This window comes from Macaca mulatta, chromosome 14, assembly GCF_049350105.2.
Source record: "Macaca mulatta isolate MMU2019108-1 chromosome 14, T2T-MMU8v2.0, whole genome shotgun sequence".
NCBI lineage: Eukaryota > Metazoa > Chordata > Mammalia > Primates > Cercopithecidae > Macaca > Macaca mulatta.
The window spans coordinates 45,595,134-45,615,267 of record NC_133419.1 but is presented as its reverse complement, the minus strand read 5'-3'; the positions used below and the strand labels follow the sequence as shown (position 1 = coordinate 45,615,267).

General features: G+C 43.6%; 1 protein-coding gene across 7 annotated transcripts in view; it reads left to right on the top strand.

The window, feature by feature from the left end:
- NAV2 (neuron navigator 2) overlaps positions 1 to 20,134 on the top strand; it is a 409,147-nt gene that overhangs the window by 91,306 nt on the left and 297,707 nt on the right. The window contains exon 2 of one of the 7 annotated variants that reach the window (XM_077964836.1): positions 11,302 to 11,393. The exons of the other annotated variants lie outside the window; for them this stretch is intronic. The gene's annotated coding sequence lies outside the window, so the exon portion shown is untranslated. The remainder of the gene's footprint in view (positions 1 to 11,301; positions 11,394 to 20,134) is intronic. 7 annotated transcript variants of the gene reach the window in all.

The following is a 20,134-nucleotide window of genomic DNA, read 5'->3' as shown; positions in this document are numbered from 1 at the left end:
TTAATGAGAGCTAAAATCATTGCTTTTATTTTAATAATTATCATTGCCGACCTTATCCATCATCACCTTTGTCCAGAGGAGAATAGCCAGGGTGGTGAGAGAACCAAAGCTTTGTTCTATGAAGAGTATTTATTTGAAACTCTTTTATGATATTATGACTCACGCAAGAGACACTATGCCACCTTTTATCTCCAAAGGGCTAGAAGGATTAATCACTGGGGTTCTTCACCAAACTGGGACCAAAATTCAATTCAGTTGGAGGTAGAGTTTTCTGAGATTAGTGCCAAATGGCTCTCATAGGAGGTCAGAAGGTTTTTACCACTGGCAGTTTAGGGAAACTTGGCATGGAGCTTGTGCAAGGGATTCATGCATCAAAGAGGAGTGGGATTGGGCTAGAGGGCTTGGCTGGCCTCTTCCATTCACAGAATTCTCTGATTCTGGGTTCCAGGAGGGCCTGTGCTCTTTTTTCTAAAGAAAGACTACCTAGAGGAACATGCCACACTGTGTAGTAACTTCATGTGATTGCTGTGCCTCCCCCAGCCACCTGTGATCTCTGAACTGGCCTCTTATTCTTGCATCTTTTACATAAGTTAATGTCCATGCTCTTAATTTTGGTTTTGGATGAGTTATTTAGATACTTAAAGCAATTAGGCCTTATAGTGCCAGTATTGGTTAAGAATAGTACATCACCAAGGCAGGAGAATCACTTAAGGCCAGGAGTTCGAGGCTGCAGTGAGCTGTGCTCATGACACTGCACTCCAGCCTGGGTGACAGAGTGAGACCCTGTCTCTCAAAAAAAAAAAAAAAAAAAAAATTACATAAATGTTTTTTCATCCTGGAGAATGGTTTTGTGGGGATGAGAGAGTCAATGGGGACAGGCAATTTGCAGGACCTCTGCTCTCCCACACAAATCAGCCTTCTAGGAAAACCTCAGATGCACAAATTTAGAATATATTTTCTTTCCCAAGAAGCCATTAACCCTAACTAGGAAGACAGACAGAGGGGAGCAGCTGCTTCCTCTCTGTTATAAACAGCCATTTTGATCACAGAGAAGGGCCTCCTTTCCATTCGTTTCCAGGTTTGTCGCGTTCTTGCGCAGAGACAGTTGTGTGTTCCAGGCTGGGGTTTATTTTTATCGGCAATACAGATGTTTCTGCTCTTGTGCAAAATTTCATTAAAGTTCAACCAGTGGTTTACTGTGGCAGGAGGCTGCCAAGGTTAATATTTCTGCAGTGCATTCCCTTCTGTTCATTCTTGGCACCAAAATATTCCCAGGTGGGCATGTTGTGCTGTGCTGGATATCAAAACTACACAACAGAATCTCCAGTGCATCTGTTGAACTCAGATGGAGTCTCTGATCACACAGAGCACATCAGCTTTGTCTTGAAAATGCAGGCAGGGAGATGCTCCCTCTGGTGAGTATCTGCTCACCCTTTAATGCCCTTTAGCAGAGAATGCCTCACACTGCAGAGGCTGCCTTAGGGGCCAAGAAAGCATTTGGCAGCATGAAATGCTACATCCTTCCACTTTTTCCACGAAATTGTGGGAACAGAGCTTCAGATATGTGTCCAAATCCTGTCCGTGGCTTAGGCAAGTTACTTACCTCTATAGAGTGTCAGTGTCCTCATCTGCAAAATGGAATTAGTCATCCCTGCCTCATAGGATATTGTGAGGCTTCATTGAGATGCTGCATATAATTAATTGAGATAGAGCAGAATGCCCTGGGGCAGGGAAGGTGCTTGTGAGAGGAAACTCTTAAATGAGCCCTTGGTGATTCCCCCAATGGTAGAGGATAATGTATAGTCCAGGAAAGCCCCTCATTCTTCACCCTGCTTTTGCAATGGAAAAATTCTGCATGCAGCAGAACCAGTTCTTCTACCTGAGAGCTTGAAAAAGGCAAGTTAAAAGTAATAGCAATCTGACTTGTTTGACGTGTGTTTCCTCTGCCTCGCCCCATCTGTGGCTTATCAAATTGGAAAGTGGTCAAACAAACATGGCCCTTGTCTAGGAACAATTGACAAGGGTAGAGTAGAGCTTGAAAGGGGTGTGGCTAGGATGAAAGGTGAGACAAATGTGATATGGTATAAGGTGATCTGTGGCCAGTTTGCTTAATGACTTTTACTACTGACTTTCTGAATCCAGGTCTACTCATTAGGTCAATGAGAAGAGCCAGACCTCATGCACTTAAGAGAGCAGGTGTGTGTGTGTGTGTGTGTGTGTGTGTGTGTGTCCTTCATGTCTCTGGAGATTTGTTAGGGTCATCTGGTTGAAAATAGATAACGTTCATACTCATTTTATAGGTCTCCATTGAAGAAGGGAATATGGAAAAAAATTATTCGTTTTCAATTACAACTTCACCAAGTGTATGTCTAGTTATCTAGGATTATTTTAATCAGTACTCTTTGTAAGTCATCCCTCTCACATACCTCAGTGCAGTGGCAATTGCAATTTCCAGCCCCAAGTCTTGCAAGATATGTAAGTGCTGAATGAATCATCAACAAGAGACAGTCTTTTTTAGTCCATTTGAAATTCAGGGTGGATCTTATTTTAATCTTGAGAAGGTCAGTTATCAGTGGTTGAATCTGTGGATGGTCTTGTGGGAGGAGCATTCTGTTAATCAGCGTATTGTGATAACCAGGACATTCCATCTCCTGGCTGTGTTCAATGACAATGACATAGTGGATAATGTGTTCCTTTGGTGGTTTCTTTGTAATCCATCAAATCTGTCCATTTTTCTATCTGTCCTTCCATCCATCTATTTATCCATCCATCCATCTGATAAACATTTATTGGCACTTGAGTTGACATGAAACTTACAAGGGGATTTGGAGATAATGATCATAGATCCTGCTGTTAGAGACTTTAACATGTGAAATAGGGGATAAGACATGTAAGGAACTGGATGAAAAGGCCAAGGAAAAGTTTGGGATGAAGAGTGGCATTCTAACCCAGTGCTTTTTGAGAAACCTGTAGGATCCCAGTTTATGAAGACTGTGCATTCCCACTGCAGGAGTAAAGGCCCAGAGGCTGGAAAGAGTTGGTTCTTTATGAGGAATCACCAGTAGTTGAATTGGGCTGAAGTGAAAGGGAGGAGTGGGAAATCAGGGCACCTGCTTAAGTGGCAGTTCTTGAAAGTCAAGTTAAGGAAGTAGGACTTGGTTCTGTAGGTGCTTGGGAATGGTTTCAAGGCAGGGGTGGCCAAGGGAAGACTTTCTGGCCCTCATTTGAATCTGGATGCATACTGACAGATTCTGATAGGTCTTCCAATTTTTAAAGATTAAGTGTGAGCTGAGAGATGAGGCAGTCTCAATGATGAGTGATGGCTGATTCAGCAAAGCCAGGCATATGTAGCACTACTTACATTTTCTTCCCTCATGGCTTCTTTTTTCAGACCTCTTCTTATTTTTAGTTTTTGTCACTTTTATTAACAGTTTCTCCACTGTCACAGGCATTCCTCTAAGACCTACTCTCCAGCCACACCTCTCAGTCCTCTAGGAATGAGAATTTGGAGATGGGGGTTCAGTGTCCATGACTTCTTCTATCTTTGGAATCTGTCCCTTGGCTATAAATAAGGCTGTTGCTTAGTGCCAGTATTGATGGTATTTGCAGCTGTCCTCTGGGAGATGGACTCAGACGAATAACCTATTTTCAAGAGGACATGGCCATTAGGTGACAGCTATTTATGGTTCCTATTGACTAGGGCCAAACCTGAACTGTCACTGACATTAAAATTTCATGAGCTGTGAGCTGCCTTTCCTTATCAGGCTGTCTCTTTCCATTTATTTGAAATATCTAACCATGTTTATCTAGGTTCTTCAAAAGATAATCTTGAGGAACGCTTGTGTTGTGGCTGCTGGGACTTTACCAAATGTACTTCTCATCCCCACAACGTCCTTCTAAACCAGAGCATTCACATCTCCATTTCACAGAAGAGAACACTGAGGGTCAAAAGGTTAAACTGCTATCCCAGAGTCACCAGGTCAGTTCATAAGTGACAGAGCCAGAATTCAAACCGACTTCTGCCTAGAATCAAAGCCTGGATAATTTCCATGAAACCATGCGTGTCTGATTTCTGAACCTGGAATTTCACTACAGAGGTTTTTATTTATTTATTTTGTCCCCTGATAGCTCAGTCACTTGGAGTTAAGTAGTTGATTGAACATGCAATTTTTAAAGCTCATTCATGCTGCATTTGCTTTAGTGTAGTAACCAGTGTTCCATCTTTATAGAGTTTCTTTCCCACACTCTTATATGAAAATAAACAAGGCCCTAAAATGTCAGGCAAGATTCCTTCTGGCTTTATAACCTAATGTATTTTATAGATGGCTGAATTCTCCAGTGAATGTTTCATTGGAAAATATTCCTTTCCTGACTTCTGTTTCTCCATCAAAGGGATATTACATTGTAAGTGATAACTATTTCTTAGTGGCCTTGACATTGCAGTTCTGTGTAGGAAATTATCCTGCATCAGTCACTTCTGTTGTCATCAGATCCCTTTCATCTCAAGTACCTGCATTTCTTCAACTTAAAATTTGGAACATGATCAGGCCTGGGGCCAGGGAGAGAACCTCTTGATCTCTCATATCAGTGTTGATTCTTAGAAAGACGAAGGTATGATGATTGATAACCTGGTCTTTGAAAGCAGAAAACCTTGGTCGAATGTCAACTTCGCTTCTTGTTAACTACTAGACCTTGGGCAGATCGTGTCTCTGAATCTCAGTTGTTTTATTTTTACAGTGGAGATTCATTTCTAAAGAGGGGATGGGGAATTTCTTTTGGTAATCTCATAGAGGCTTTGTATGCTGATGCTTTGATGAATTAGAAAAAACAATGCTAGAGACCCTCCTTTTGGGGGAACACTTAAGCCTCGCTGTCCCACTCACCATATAATACAGATTTTCTAAATATTAAGAAGTAACTTGGGTGTCAATGAAATGCCCCTCTTTCCTCTTTCAGAGATAATTATCTATATATCTCTATGTAGAGTGTGGTATGATAGCTAACCCTGCCTGGGCATCAGAATCCTCTTGAGATCCTTGAAGGGAAAAGAAAAATGGTCATCCAAACCTACTGACTCACATGCTTCAAATATGGGACCCAGGCATCTGTGTTTCTTAAAAGCTCCCCCATGGACTCTGATGCACAGCTAGAATTGAGACTACTTATGTAACCAGCATATGGGGCAAATGTGATGTATGGATTGTGGACAAAGCCCATGGAGTTTCCCTGCCATGGGGGTAAAGGCGTCAGCAACCCATGGCCTTTCTGTTCATTCATAGAAAGTCCGATGGTCATGATAATTTGCAAAGATAGTTTCATATGACAAATTAGAATATCCCTTCCACAATACAAACCAAAGCTCTAAACTGGAATTCTGGTCAGGACCCTGAAGAAGGAGAGTGAAAGCAGCTGGCCTCCTCCACCCTCACCTTCCTGCTCCACCCCCAGGGAGCTACACAGAAGACAAAGATGCTTATTTAGATGCTGCCTTCTTGAGCTGGTTTCCTGCTCTGCTAAAAGCTGGGCCTTTCTTTTTTGGGGCACATTTAGGGTCCCTTCTTAGAACCCAAAATGCACCTCTGTGCACACTCTCTCCAATGAGACTTTTGAATTCTTTGCCCCAGTGGTGGGGGCTGCAGGCCAATCCCAGCCTGGAACCATCCTCTGGTGCTACCACTGAACCATTAGCCATGCTCTTCTCTCTCCCTCTAGATTCTCAGGGCAGGAGTCAGGCCTCAGGCCACAGCATCCCTAACTGCAGGGATATCCACCGCAGGCTCCCCAGTGACCCTGCTGAAGTTCTCACCCACCCACTAGGTTTGAGTGGGTGAGCAAAGGATGTGCTCATAGCAGTGTTCTCCAATGATAACCTCCTCTCAAAAAATTATCTCTCTACACGTTCACCTGTTTTTCTATCCTCCATCTGATACAGCAGGAAAAGTTGTGAAACTGGCTCTTTGATATTCCTTGAAATTCTGCATTTTGCATATTTGTCCTGCGCTTGCTTACTTTGGTAACCACTAACTGTGGTATTGGTGCCTCAGCTTAAGCCAACTTAGGAGTGGCCACTCTGTCATGGTGAATTACCCGCATAGTGGCAGGTGGCTGTCGGGTGAGATGAGCTTGGTATTGGGACCTGGCTATAAGTCCTTAAACAAGTGTTTTAACTTCTCTGAAAAATGGGACTAGTCACAGAAACTAACTCTAAGATTGTGAGGATTAAATGTGGCAAACACATATAAAGGGCTTAGTGTGTGGCACATAGGAAGTGCTAAGTGGTACCCATTGTCCAGCCTCAGTTCCACTAAAACTCCGGCCATCTTAGCTGCCCTCCTTAAAACTTCATTCACTGAGGGGCACCAGCTGGAGAGGGGTTGCATCGCCACTCCATGGGGGAACACTCCTCTGGCTCAGTCAGCTCCTGCCTAGGAGCTGTCAGAAGCCGCCAAGGAAAGGTCCCATTGAGAACTGAACACAAAAGTGGGGTCACAAGAGCTAACTGAATTAAGCAAGTTATCAGGCAGTAGAAAATGCAGTTAGATATGCATCCATGAAGCAGATGGCCTGCACAAAATGATTAAATTAGTTTTATTAAGTTTGGAGAAATTAATTTGTCACTTTATTATTTTTTCTTTTATTTATTAAAAAAAGAAGAGATGTGAGTTTGTTATCTCTGGCAAAAGAGATTTGTAGCAAGTTTATCTGCTAGTGGAAAACAAGAGTTACACTAGGACCTTAAAAAACAATTGTCTTTTTATTGTCTATTAATAGTCAGTACAATTATGTAGAATGTGGCCCAGAGAATAGAAATGCTGCCACCTATTGCTGGTAAAACCTGGCTTATGTTACCAGTCATATGGGGGATTTTTTTTGCCCTTAGAAATAAATCTTCACATCATGGGTTATTGAATATTTAGTTCATTTTGGAGACATTTTTATGCTACTGGTGATCTTAGGATCTGATTTTTTCTAGTTTATTGATTATTAATTACAGTGTCTCACATCAAGTAAACTTGAGGGAACCTCCGGCATTTTTGAGTCCTTCTTTTAATGGTGAGGAAGAACCAAATGCAGAATCTTTATCTAAGAACAAATGGGAGCTTTTGAGTTAGAGCTCAGCGTTGTTAACTGGAGATTCCCAATACTTATTGTTTGGACACAAATAGTTCTTTCATGGCCCTTTTGAATGGATCAAAGCAAAACCTGGAGTTTTGAATGGCTTCTTTTTTGTTAAGTCCTTTTATCCTGAACAGTTACTAATGAGTATTCTAGGAAATTCATGCATGCAGGAAGAATTTCTTGTACATAATAACTAGGGTATAAACTTTATATTCACATACCCTTGTATGTTGTTTGTGTGTTTACACACACATGAGAGTTTCTGAAATTTTCTGATCTCAAATCAAACATCAGGCTAGCATTCTGCTCATGAAATGGCTAAATCCACGTGTTATCCATGGAGGATTAAGCATTGGGTTTTCAAACCTGGTTTCACACCGTAGTCAACTATGGAGTTTTGTAATTGTTCTTTTTTAAAAAATAAACTTTAAGACTAGATTTAATTTTACAGAAAAGTTGATAGTACAGAAAGTTGCCATATACCCCACCCATTATTAATAACTAATATTCACATAGCATATTTGCCACAGTTAGTGAACCCATGAACCCACATTGAAATATTATCAACTAAAGTCCATACTCTATTCTGATTTCCTTAGTTTTTACCTAATGACCTTTATCTGTTTCAGGATCCCATCGAGGACACTACATTTGATTTAGCTGACATGCGTCCTTAGGCTTCTCTGGGCTTGACAGCTTCTCAGACTTGCCTTGTTTTTGATGCTCCTAATGGTTTTGAGAAGTTATAGTTAGGTATTTTTGTAGAATGGACCTCCTCACTATTGCCCCCAAACTGGGGTTTGTCTGATGCATTTCCCCTAATTAGACTGAAGTTGTAGGTTTTGGAGAGGAAGACCACAGAGGTAAAGTGACATTTTTCATCCCATCCTATCAGGGTCATGCTATCAACATGACTTGCTAATGTTTATGTTAACCTCGATCACCTGGCTGAGATAGTGTTTGTCTGGTATCTTCACTGTAAAGTTACTCTTTCCCTCTTTTCCATGTTTTACTCTTTGTGCAGCCCACACTTAACCTTGAGAGCAGAACATCTACATACTTTATTTGAAATTCTATTTACATGGAAGATTTTTCTATTCTATTTATTTAGTCAGTCATTTCTTTATAGCAGTATCAACCCATGGGTATTTCTTTCACATTTTGAGTTATAATCCAGTACTACTTTATTTTGTTGCTCACATTATTTTGGGCTTGGTCAGCTTTGGCCGTTCATTGGGAGCTTTTTCAGTTGGTTCCTGTGTCACTTTGACATACGCCATCATTGTGTTTTGGAGTGGGGATACATGCCTACATTTTGGCACTATACTATGCTCCAGGCTTATTTTAAATACTTCCTGCCCCAGTCCAGGAATCACTTCTCCAAGGATCCCTGGTTCTTTTGATTGGAGAATGCTATTAGAAACCAAGATCAGGGGCTAGATCTGCTTGTTGCTACTGGGCTGTTGTTATTTTTAGAACTTTTTAGCTGAAAGAACAAGGATATGTACACATATTTACAAATATCCTATCTAGATTCCTTTACACTGACATACTATATGGATCAGTATGTAATTTATACTGATAAACTATACTATAGTTTAGTTTATAAACTGAGAGTGGTTTTTAGTTTCTCTAGAGTCTTCAACTCTAATCCATTACCACGTGGCTCATCCTAGCCTTCCATCTTTGTTCATCTGTAAGCTTTCACTCCAACAGTGAGAACATCCTGTGAAGCTTGTTAATAAACACACCTGGGCCTGGGCCTTATGGCCTGAGGTTGAGGTAGATGCCCACCTGGGGTTTTGGCATCTGTATTTTAATAAGCTTTACACAGATCAAACTCTCCCAATATAGGCTCTCATGATGCCATGTATTTCTCCTCTGTTCCATTTGTCACAGTTGCCCTTTGGCGTCTTTTTATAATATCTTTATTTGGCATCCTTATTTGATTAATATCTGTCAACTCCCTCAAGACAATAAGCTCTGTGTCAGTTTTGCTCATCATTCTGTCCTCAGAAAGGGTACATTGTAAGTATTTATTAAATATTTGTTGAATGAATGGGTGGAATGACACACAGCAACACTGAGGAGGAAGAGAAAAATGTGTATGATTTATCGAACTCTTCCTACATGCTAAACGGCTGTCTAGTTGCTTTCTAAATATTGTCCAGTTCAGGGACTTGAATCAGGTCCGGCTGACATCAGAATCCACACCCTTTCTGTTGTGGAGTTCCTGCTGGTAGGAAACCTCTTGTCTTCTGCTTTGTATGTCATGGGCTCTCCTACTGGCCTGGATGGAGCTGTGTGGGTGGCCCAGGAGGAGGTCAGAGGGGGAGAAATGGCAGCACCCATTTAGAGTGTCACCCAGGCCCCATTAGGAAATTGACTCCAATTTGGTTTGGGAAGGGGGGTGTTTTTTCCTGCCTTTTCATGCTCACAATGAAGGTGACATTGATTTACAAGTCAGTTGGTTGGAGCAGGGAAGGGAGGCTTCTATGGGTGGAAAAGATCAATTAAATGATTATCCCAGCTGCCACACACTAATGCCTTTCTTACTGAGTTTCAGAATCAGGAAGCAGAAGGTTACCACATTTAGCCTTTTACAGGAAATCTAATTGCCAACCTTGTGGTGCCAAGGTTTATTAGATTGGGAAGAGTTGCTCTTAGCGGCTGGCAGTTTCTGGCATGACAGAAAGCTTTCCACTGGCCACCTGGAATTGTAAATGACTGCCTCCTCTTCCTTTTTGCCTGCTTTTGCTAAAGTTTTATGCATATAGCCTTTTGTGATTTTTATCTTTTTGTGATTTTTATCTGGATTCTAGGGGAATGGGACTTAAGCTTGGCGAGCAGTCAAAAAAACATTTATTGAATTCCTACTATGCGCTATGCCCTGGTCTAGTGGCTGAGAACTGCAGTGGTGAGCAAAACAGATTCACGTTGTCTTTAGAATCCTTTGCCTGGAATGGTCTTCCTATGGCTTAGTGGTTCCCAGACTGTGGTGTGCATGAGGACCACCAGAATGCTTGTTCAAACCCAGTCTGCTGATTAGTTTTTCCATCACCTTTCCATGGTCCTGTTCACATTGAAAAAAGGCGATCTCAAGAGCAGACCAGAATTCAGTCCAGCAAGCAACTCTTGCACAAATTGCACTGCTAAGCTGCCGCCCCCGCAATTTCTGATTCAGTAGGCCTGGAGTGGGCCTGATAATCTGCTTTTCTGATGAGTTCCCAGGCCATGCTAATGCTGCTGGTCTGGGAGAACCACTCCCTGAGCCTTTGCAGGGTTGTTCTCTTCTTATCAGTTGGGTCTCTAATCAAATATTACCTCCTTAGAGGGGCCATTCTTGATTTCCCTACCACACTATCCTTCTACTCCTGTTCATTCACTCTCTAATGCGTCTTCATAGCACTTATTATTCTCTAATATTAGTTTGCTTATTTTTTATTGCCATTTTGTCTCTCCTACCCCTCATCCTCAATAGAATAAAACCTCATGAGAGCACTTCCTTAGACCCTGTTGAATCCTCTGAGTTTATCAGAGTACCAGAATATATGATCAATAAATACCTGAATGAATGAAATAATTGCAAGTGTAATGAGTCACATGAAGGAAAGACCTAGGATGCCTTGGCAGTATAACAGGTAGACCTAAGGTGGAGCAAAGACATTGCATTTCATCCTACTTGGAGCAGTTTCTAGCCTAATTTAAACACTGCATACCAGAGTTTTGTCTTCAAGGTTACAGGCTGTGGGGTTTGTTTGCGATCATAGCAGGCCACTCTGGATTTGTTTAGTTTTTCCATCGCCTTTCCATGGTCCTGTCCACAATGAAAAAAGTCAATCTTAAGAGCAGATCAGAATTCAGTCCAGCAAGCAACTCTTGCACAAACTGCATCATGAAGTTGACAGGCCCCTATCTCTGAGCTTGGCAGGAGGCGAGGCCTGAAATGTACTTCTTCTAATAACCTTCCTCCTGAAGCCTATACTCATTCCCTTGTTGGAATCTGGAATCCGGCACCCATGCCAATGTCTCAGTAGCCTTTTCATAATCTCTACGAAGTTGAATGAAGGCTCAAACTCTTCTTTGCAGGAGTGAGACCTTCCAGTGAAACATGCAGATTCCTCTTCTGCACTGGCCTTTTAGAGAAATGTAAGGGCAGGCACTGTTTTTTCTTTTCAACAGAGTCAAGCAAAAGATGAGGCACGTGGAGGCACCATGCGACTAAAAGCTCTGAGGATGATTGTCAAAACCCCACTGGAGGAGTTGGAAAGCATGTAAGGTTTTGCTCTTGTGTGGCCTCAGCAGCCAATGCCTGGTTCAAGTGAAGTTTGCACAGTCCCTTGGCCTAGAGCTTCATGCCCAGCTTTTGCCAAGCATGGGCCGAGGGGGGGAACGATTCCCCAGGTTTGTTTGCCTGGAGCAGCCAAAGAAGTGGTGATTTATTTCCCCTGAGTGTGTCATGAAAATGTAAGCACCGAGAGTTGGATTATTTTGGAGGGTGAGAATTTGATGGGGGAGATGGAGATGGAAGAATTGCAGCAGTCTGGAGTCAGGGCTGGGGGCCAGAGGGCCGCCCAGTGGGTTGGGGTAACATAAGCTGCCGCTATTCAGGAGGTGGCCTGTGTAAGAAAATCTGACCACAGCGGGTGCGTGACTTCAGCTAAAATTAACCTTGGAGGCTTCACACGCTTCCACAGTGCTTTGAACTAGACACCCCCAGAGAGGGCACGGGACGTTGACTGCTGAGGACCGTGCTGCTGCTGTGGGTTGAGCCATGCCTATAAGCATCAACTTATGGGTTCCCACTCGGGGTCAAAGTCGGGATTCCTGTGACCATTATAAAGTGGTAAGCAACCTCCAGGGATGTTGGCAGAGTCTCTGGGGAGAGACGATGAAGTTTATTTGAATTGGGCTTGTGTTTAGAGATGGTTTCAATTTATTTTCTATGCAGAGCAGAGACCACGAGCCCTCCAAGCAGGACTTTCATCTGTGGAAAGCTAGAAGAGCTAGCTGCCACCTTTCTGCTGCTTTTTTGTTTCATACGTCTGCCCAGGGTGAGGGCTGGTTGGTGTATTTTTAGAGCAGGTAGAGAAAGATCTGTCTGGACATTGTTGGTGGCCTGAGAAAATACAACTGCATAAACCAAAGGCCAAGCTGAGGAAGCTGAAATTGGGAAGGTCCTGGATGTCAACAGGTGTGGCAGGTTGCGGTTGTTTTCTTAATTGTGGGCCTCAGCAGGTGCAAAAGAGTTGGAGGAGAGGTCAGGGAGTATTCCAGAGGGCTTCATTGAAGGAGGGATTTACCTGGGGGAAACTGGAAACAATTTCCTGTTCAGTGAGACCCAGGGATGTCCTGGGAAGGGCCCACTGCCCTCTCCCTCCCCTGGCCAGGGCGACCTGAATGGGATCTTTCAAGCTGGAAGGCGTCTGCACCCATGGCTTTCTACTTGCTGCCGAGAATCCATTTGGGAGCATGCATTCACAGAGCAAAAAGGCAAGATGCACTTTTCTTCCTTTATGCCTCCTTAACCTTCAGACAGTTACTGTAACTCAGGGGCTAATGGCAGCCCTGGTGCCTGCAGCCATGTGGCGCTCTGGTTTTACAATCAGAATGGTCACTTTTTTGTTTGTTTTTAGAGAGCAGATCTCACTGTGTTGCCCAGGCTGGTCTTGAACTCCTGAGCTTAAGCAATCCTCCTGCCTCAGCCTTCTGGAGCAGCTGGGACTCCAGACTTGAGCCACCATGCCCAGGCAGAATGGTCACTTTGATGTGGTCAGAGGCCATGGCTTTATGACAGAGAGAGAACCTTCTTAGCCTATTCTTCTTGCAAAAATGCTGTAGTTTACCCTCCCCTCCTAAAACTTACCCTTCTCCCCCACATATCTAACCCAACTTCCTAGGCAACATTAGCATTATTAGGTGGTTTGGCAGGGGCTTATTTTCTAGGAAAGAGTGTGCTTCTCTCATCTGCTTAATGATTACTGTATACAGCTGACCCTGGAGTGATCTGTTATAAAAACGTTTAAACCCCCAAAGCATTTGCTTTGGTGAGCAGATATTCTGTGTGGCCCTTTATGTACAAAGATATGAATGATGTGGGTGTGAAAGGTGTAGGGAAAAAATCCCTGCATGAAGATATGTTTTCACACAGTTTTGAGGTCATTTTCAATGTGAGCCACTTTACTGAGTCCTCTATTTGATATCCTCTTGTTCCTTCATCCTCTGGGTGTGTGGCTCATTAAAGGTGGAAGGCTGCTGGGATATTGGACATGTGTGTCGTTTGCCCTAGATGTCTAACACTACCCAGGCGAAGCACAATTAATGGGGATGTCCCTGGGTCATCATTATTATTTTTAACTCCTGGGGTCCAGGCTCACTGCCCTGTGGAAGAGATTTCTTTTGAGGTAGAATGTTAAAAATAGACATTTCAATAGGAGGCAGCTATGGGATGTGGTTCTGAAGTGGGATGAACACATCTTATATGCCTGCATGGGAATTTCCATCCCCTGCTGGACCTGGCTGGATAGACACAGAATTCAAATTCCCATCTTCATAGGAACGCAAGGCTCCTTCCAGTTCCATCCTAGAACTTCCTCTTCATCGTGGTCATCTGAATGACCTGGTCTGATTTTTGTAACTGCCTTGTGGCATAAAGATGACTGGACTGAGTTGGAATACCTGGTCTGTCATACAGATGCTAACCTTGTCCTGCTGGTATCTCACTGGCTTCATCCATTCTATGGGGAGAATGCAAGCTGCCGCCGCCCATGTTTCCCAGGATTGTGGTGAGGCTCAGATTGGATTGTGTTTATGAAAGAGCTTTATAAACTGTAAGCACTGCAGATGGGAGGCAGAGACAGCACTGTTGTTAGGACTTTATTATTCTTCTTGAGATGAATCAATCAGGGCCTTCTTCCAGGACTTTGGAGAATAAATAATATCTTTGTGCAAATTGTTCTTTTGTGCTCTGGGCCAGGTTTTCCCCTGGGCAGGGGAGACACCCCTTCTTTCCTAGGTGCCAGCTTGGTGTTTGGTAGTCTTCCTAGTAAACACCTAGTATAATAAAAATAATAAACACAAAAAATCCGAGATGCCTCCAGGCCTGAGAGCTCTGACATCTGGGCTGGAGAAGGGCCCCGGGGCACAACGGTCATTTCCACCGTGGCCAAGTCCCTTGGCCATGGAGTTGCTGAGAAAGGAATGAGGCTCCTAAATGGGGAATGAGCAGGCGAGCACGTTCCTGAGGCCGGGCAGCACCAGCCACTGCTGGGAATTGCCTGCCTTCCAGAGTTTTTTAAAGCCTTTGCTACACAACTTTCCCACAAATGACACAACAGTCTTTGCCAGGTTCTGTGCCTCTCTGCCCAAAGGGCTGGAGGGCCGTGGCCATTTATGAGAATGTCAGATCTTCTCTAGTCCCTCTGTACTTTCCTTCACCCCTTCATCCCTCTGCCCCTTACCCCTCCCTGAGTACTTCTGCAAGTGTGCTCATAGGTGCTTCACATTTTTTTCCTCATTCAATTCTTCATCTAATTTGGTGCAGTAGATGCGATTACAATCTCCACTTCACAGATGAAGAAACTGAGTTTGAAGAGTTTAAGGGACTTGCCTGGACTTGGATACATTAGTAGAAAATTCAGGGAAGTTTATGGTTCATAGAGTAACATCAGCACAGAATATCTGCTCTCCTAAGCAAATGCTTCCAGGGTTTAAACATTTTACAATTGATCATTCCAAGGTCAGTGCTTTATGGTCCATTGTTTATGGTTGGCATCATTATGTAAAAATATGTAAATATACATATAATATTTATACACAAAATATAATTTTCAGGCCCTTCCACCTCCCTCTTTCTCCAGGTGAAGCCAGAGGAGGCTCCCATCACCTTTTTTTTTTTTTTCCCCTCTGTGCCTTCGGTCACAGCCCCTTATGCAGAAAAAGGGACTCCACCTGGGGACCTCTCTGGATCTACTTCTCCCAGATAAATCAGTCTGCTGTGTAATCTTTCAGGAAACCTGACCCCTCTTCTCCTAGGGGAAATCCTTAAACTACCTACCACCCCACTGCTCAGGTTTCTTGGGTAAGAAACATTCTCAAATAATCACCATGAGTGCACACGGTTTGCCTTGGGTGTTAGGAATTTTAATAAGCAATGTACCCCTTATATAGCCACTCACCTGCAGTGGTCTGAATGGCCCTAAGAAAACAAAAACAAAACAACCAAAGAAAAATCCTTTACCATTAAAAAAAAAAAAAAAAATCTCTCCCGGGCTTTCCAGAGTGATTACATAGACTCACATCAGTCTCCTGGGGTTAAAGCATTGAGGATCCCATTGGAAATGTAAATGCTTTTTGGGAACCGTGACTCACCTTTCTCTGCCAGAGCTGCGTGCCTGGGACCTAGGAAGCCCTGATGGAATGGAATATGGGTCAGGTGAGTTTTGAGCAGAGATAATTAGTTAGGTCCAGTGTCTGGAAATGGGGGAACACCTGGAGCGGGGCTTTTGGGACACCTCAGTGGGTGAAGAGGTCCGAGTTGGGGGAGGGAAGGACTGGGCAAATTGAGGATGGGGCCAGTGCCAAAACCAAAGACACTCATGTGAAAGGAGGGATGGGGTGGCCAAGAGGGCCTTTGAGTCAGCAGTCCTTGAACAGGTGCTCTGTAACAAGCACACTGAGAGGTGCTGCAAAGGGAAACCTTGAGCTCACGCTCTACCCACTTGGCCCTGTAAATAAACCCGGGTCACTCTCTTAATGGGGAGTAACTGAATCTGGGCTCCACCTCACTTGCTGCTGTCCCTTCACCTACTAGGAAGCAGAACTTGGCACCTCTTGTCCTTTCTGAGAAGGATTCCACTTGCCCTAGAAAGCACCAGTAACAACACAGATCGCATTGGAGATCTCCAAGGGGAGAGTTCAGATCGTATTCAGTCTCACTAAAGGCCTATCGATCTCATCTCCAAGCCTTCTCGCCCACCTAGATAGCCTCTCTGTGCCCCACAGGCTTCCCAGCTCCAGATCTTACCTCTCTCCTTAAATTCCCTTTTTTTCATGCAAAGCATTTTAGCACAGTCTACTGTCCCCTAAATTTGCATACTCGTACCCGTCATTCTACAAAACAAAGAGATTTCCAGTTTGGGGGAGGGTGATGGGTAAGGAGGGAAAATAATAACTCATATGTTTTTTTTCCTGTCCTGCCTGTGTGTATCTAGTGATGTTTTTTTCTCCATCTCATCTGTGTATACTCAGTGATGTTTAACAGTTGGCCCTCCAAGGAAAAAAGCCTGATAGGTAGTACTTGCCAATTACCATGGTGTAAATCCTTCTACCAAGACTGATTTTGATTTACCAACTCTGAGCTGGGAAGAGATGTACAGTAGTGCATTATTATATAGTATTTCCCTCATACAGATATAATAGGTGTAAATAATCTCATGACCATAAACAATAGTACAACACAGTAAAATAATTAGAAAGTGATATGTTTTAAATATTTACTATCACCTTAAAAATATAATTTTAAGTTTATATAATTTAATTATTAAAATAATGGCTGTAGTTAACAATCAGCTCCAAAATTTACTGGAGATGTTACAACCAACTCTCTTGAACCAGTCCATGCCTGCCCTGGCATACCACTGTATATGTGTTTATACCTTTGAAAATAGCACTTTAGTATCCACAGTCGGGTGGGTCCTACTACCAAGCTACTGAAATTGTCTCATGGCAGTGTTACTTACCAGCACCTGCTGTGGGCCTTTTGCTATGACTGGCCTAAAAGCAACATGAAATATGTTGGTTTCATGGACTTTATAATCTAGGCAGTGAAGGGGAACATACTCATTCATCTGTCCCACCCATTCGTCCATTTGTCTATTCAGGCATCCCCCACCATTTAATCATTCATCTCTTTTTTTCCACCCACTCGTCCACACTTCCATCCATCTGAACATTCACAGATCTTCCTCCCTCCCTTCCTCCATCCATTTTGCCTTTCTTCCATTCATCCATCTACCAACCCACCAGTAAATCAATGAGTGCTTGTTTATCATGCTCCTGTAGTGAGTCAGGTGTTGTGCTCGTGTTTTAAATATATATATATATATAACTTGTTCTCTACGCTATAGGAGCTCCTGATTGAGAGAGATGTGAGTAGTTAAAACAGCCAGGATAAAGGCTGATGCAAACTGCTTTCGGAGGTGAGAAGAAGAAATGAGTAATTCTGTTAGGAGTAGGAAAGGAGGTTGGGAATGGCTTTACGGGGACTGACATTTACTTTGCTTTTCAGGTTTCAAGTGGGCATTTCCTAGGTGGTGGGGGAAGGGCACCCTAGGCAGAGAGGGCAGCATGTGAAAAGGCACAGAGGCCAGGGAGCCGGTCCCACAGGGTTGTTTTAATTGCCTTCTCTGAACTCCCAGTTCACACAGAAGCCTGGCAGGCAGGATTGGCTTCTAGGAGAAGGGGGCGTTCTGCTAAGTGGAGGGGACAAGGGAGGCACATGGGACCTGAGAACCTGCCCACAGGGGCTGAGGATTAGAGTAGCATGGAACTGTCATGTGAGGGATGCCACCAGCTGATGCACTTGAAGGCATTTTTTAGGGACATGGAGATGATGGAAATAACAGAAGGAAACTAACAGTAAAGGCACCATCTATGTGCTAAGCACTTTACAAACCTTGAGTCCTCACAATAGACACAGCCGTCTTTACAATAGAGTATTATCCCATTTTACATATGTGAAAACTGAGGCTCAGAGAGTGGTAGATTGCCCAAAGCCACAAAGCCTCGGCGTAATCTGTGTCCAAACATGTGCAGAGTTCTGCAGATCTAAGCTCTCATTCTATCTCAACAATCCTGAGACGTTAAGCAACCTGTCGGACGTCACCCAGGACTCCAAGGTCTTGGCTGGGCATGGTAAGGCCGGAAGTCCTAGGGAGCCTGTGCCTAGAAGGTGGAGCTGAGGTGTTTGGCTGGATGAGGGCAGCGGACAGTTCCTTTATCTACAGTCCGCAGGTGAGGGGAGCTGTGGAGGTTTGAACAACTAGATGGAGGCTATGACTTAAAAGATCAGTTTGTGACCAGAGAGAGGTTTTACAGTTGCCCGGGTTCTCTCTACCCCCTTAGGTGTGTCTGCCCTGCCAGGCAGTGGCACTGATTGATGTCTGCTATCAATAAGTGTGCTTGTAGCTGCTCCCAAGCCTTTCTGCAAGGGCCTGATTCCCATCATACCAGAGGAAGCACTTGGAAGGAGAATGCATCTAATTAGTCAGTAACTAATGAACGAAAAAAAAAAACACTTGAAAAATTCCTAGTGGGGCTCTGACATTTGGCTTTCTGGCAGCTAGTAGACATTGTGGTTAAAAGTTGTTCAGATCTAGGTTCTAAGGTTGGAGAGGGTGGGAGGAAGTGCTGTAGAAAGGGACTCAATTTTGTTCTGAAGTGACCAGTAAGAATTCCAGTTTTCAGCCTCATTTGGACTTATTTGATTTTCCAGGGAGTTTCTAGGGAGACCTGGAGACATATTTTGCCATGGTGAGAGGTGGTAGCTGTGAGGCTGGTCAGCTTGAGTCAGATGGAGCTTCACCTTTTATTAGCTGTGTGATCCCGTGCACCTTAACCTCCTAGAGCCTGTTTTCCAGTATGTAAAATGGGGCTGATCATCCATTCAACAGCTGTTTAGTGAACACCTACTATGTGACAAGGACTGCTCTGAATGTTTCGTCCTGGCCTATTGGAGCTGTTACTCCAGTGAGTGAGAGAACGTAGATGAGATTACAGGTACAAAACACCTGGCACGCAGTAGACAGAGAAGTACAGACTTCATAGTACATAGAGGGTAGTGATCAAATGAGGAAATGAATAGGAAAGTACTTTCTATCATGTGAAATGTGGTACGGGGCATTGCCTGTCCAGGAAACAGTTCAAGAAAGGAAGACTATAGGTACTGAGTGTGGGTTATCCTGAGGTGTGGATGAAGCAGGCACCTATACCCTCTTCCTTAAAATATCACCTGTTCCTCCCAGCACGTTCACCAGCCTGGTTTATTTTTTCTTTTAAGGCATAGTTTCAAAACCTCTGGATGTACTGTGCACACCCACCTGTGGCTTGTTCATGTTCCCAACAGACAATGCCACCATTGTGTGGCTGTGGTGCCATTCCCAGGCATGACCCAGTGTCTGCTGCTGCATGGGGTCCCAGACCAGCCTTGCACACCACAGACTGGAAGAACTGGGGAACTTTGCCCCTGAGTGTTTCCCTACTTGGATATAGTCCTGCAATGCTAACTCCTGTTATATTGGCATTTTTGTTTTTGCTACAGTGAGATTGTTGTGAAACTATGTTTGCTTTGTGCTTTGGTGACATGGGAAAGTGTCAGCTCCCCTCTTGGGTCTGTTAGCCCTGAGTGACAAGTGGCCAGCCCTGTTCCCAGGGACAGGGGGAACACTGTGATGGTTATTATGCAATATGCCTTTCCCTCTCTCTGCTTTTTCCACACTGCTGTAGCACTTGACCTTCTGTGGCTAGTGGTTTCTGTGTGGGCCCCTCAGTAACAGTGTAGCATCATTAGGAGCCAGTTATTGCTTTCAAACCCTGAGTACTTGTCACGTAACATTGGGAAAGTCACTTTACCTCTTTGAGCCTCAGTTTCCTCATCTGTAAGATGGGGAAAATAATATCTCCCTCACAGGTGGGTTGGAAACTGAAGGAATCCATTGTTGGTAAAGTGTTCACATTGCATGGCATCATCTTCATGGTAATTATAATCACAGCTAACCTGTTGAGCCCTTGCCATGTGCCAGGCATTGATAGATTATCTCATTTCAATCTCACAGTAACCAGAATGGGTGATCCATTTTACAGACGAGAAAACTGAGTCTCAGATAGTTTTAGTAACTTGCCCAGAATTACTCTATCAGGAAATGGTTAGAGCATGTTTGGAACTAAATTATCTGACTCTAAGAAGTGTTCTCTTAATTGTTTCACCACAGACATTTGGCAGATGGTAGTTATTATC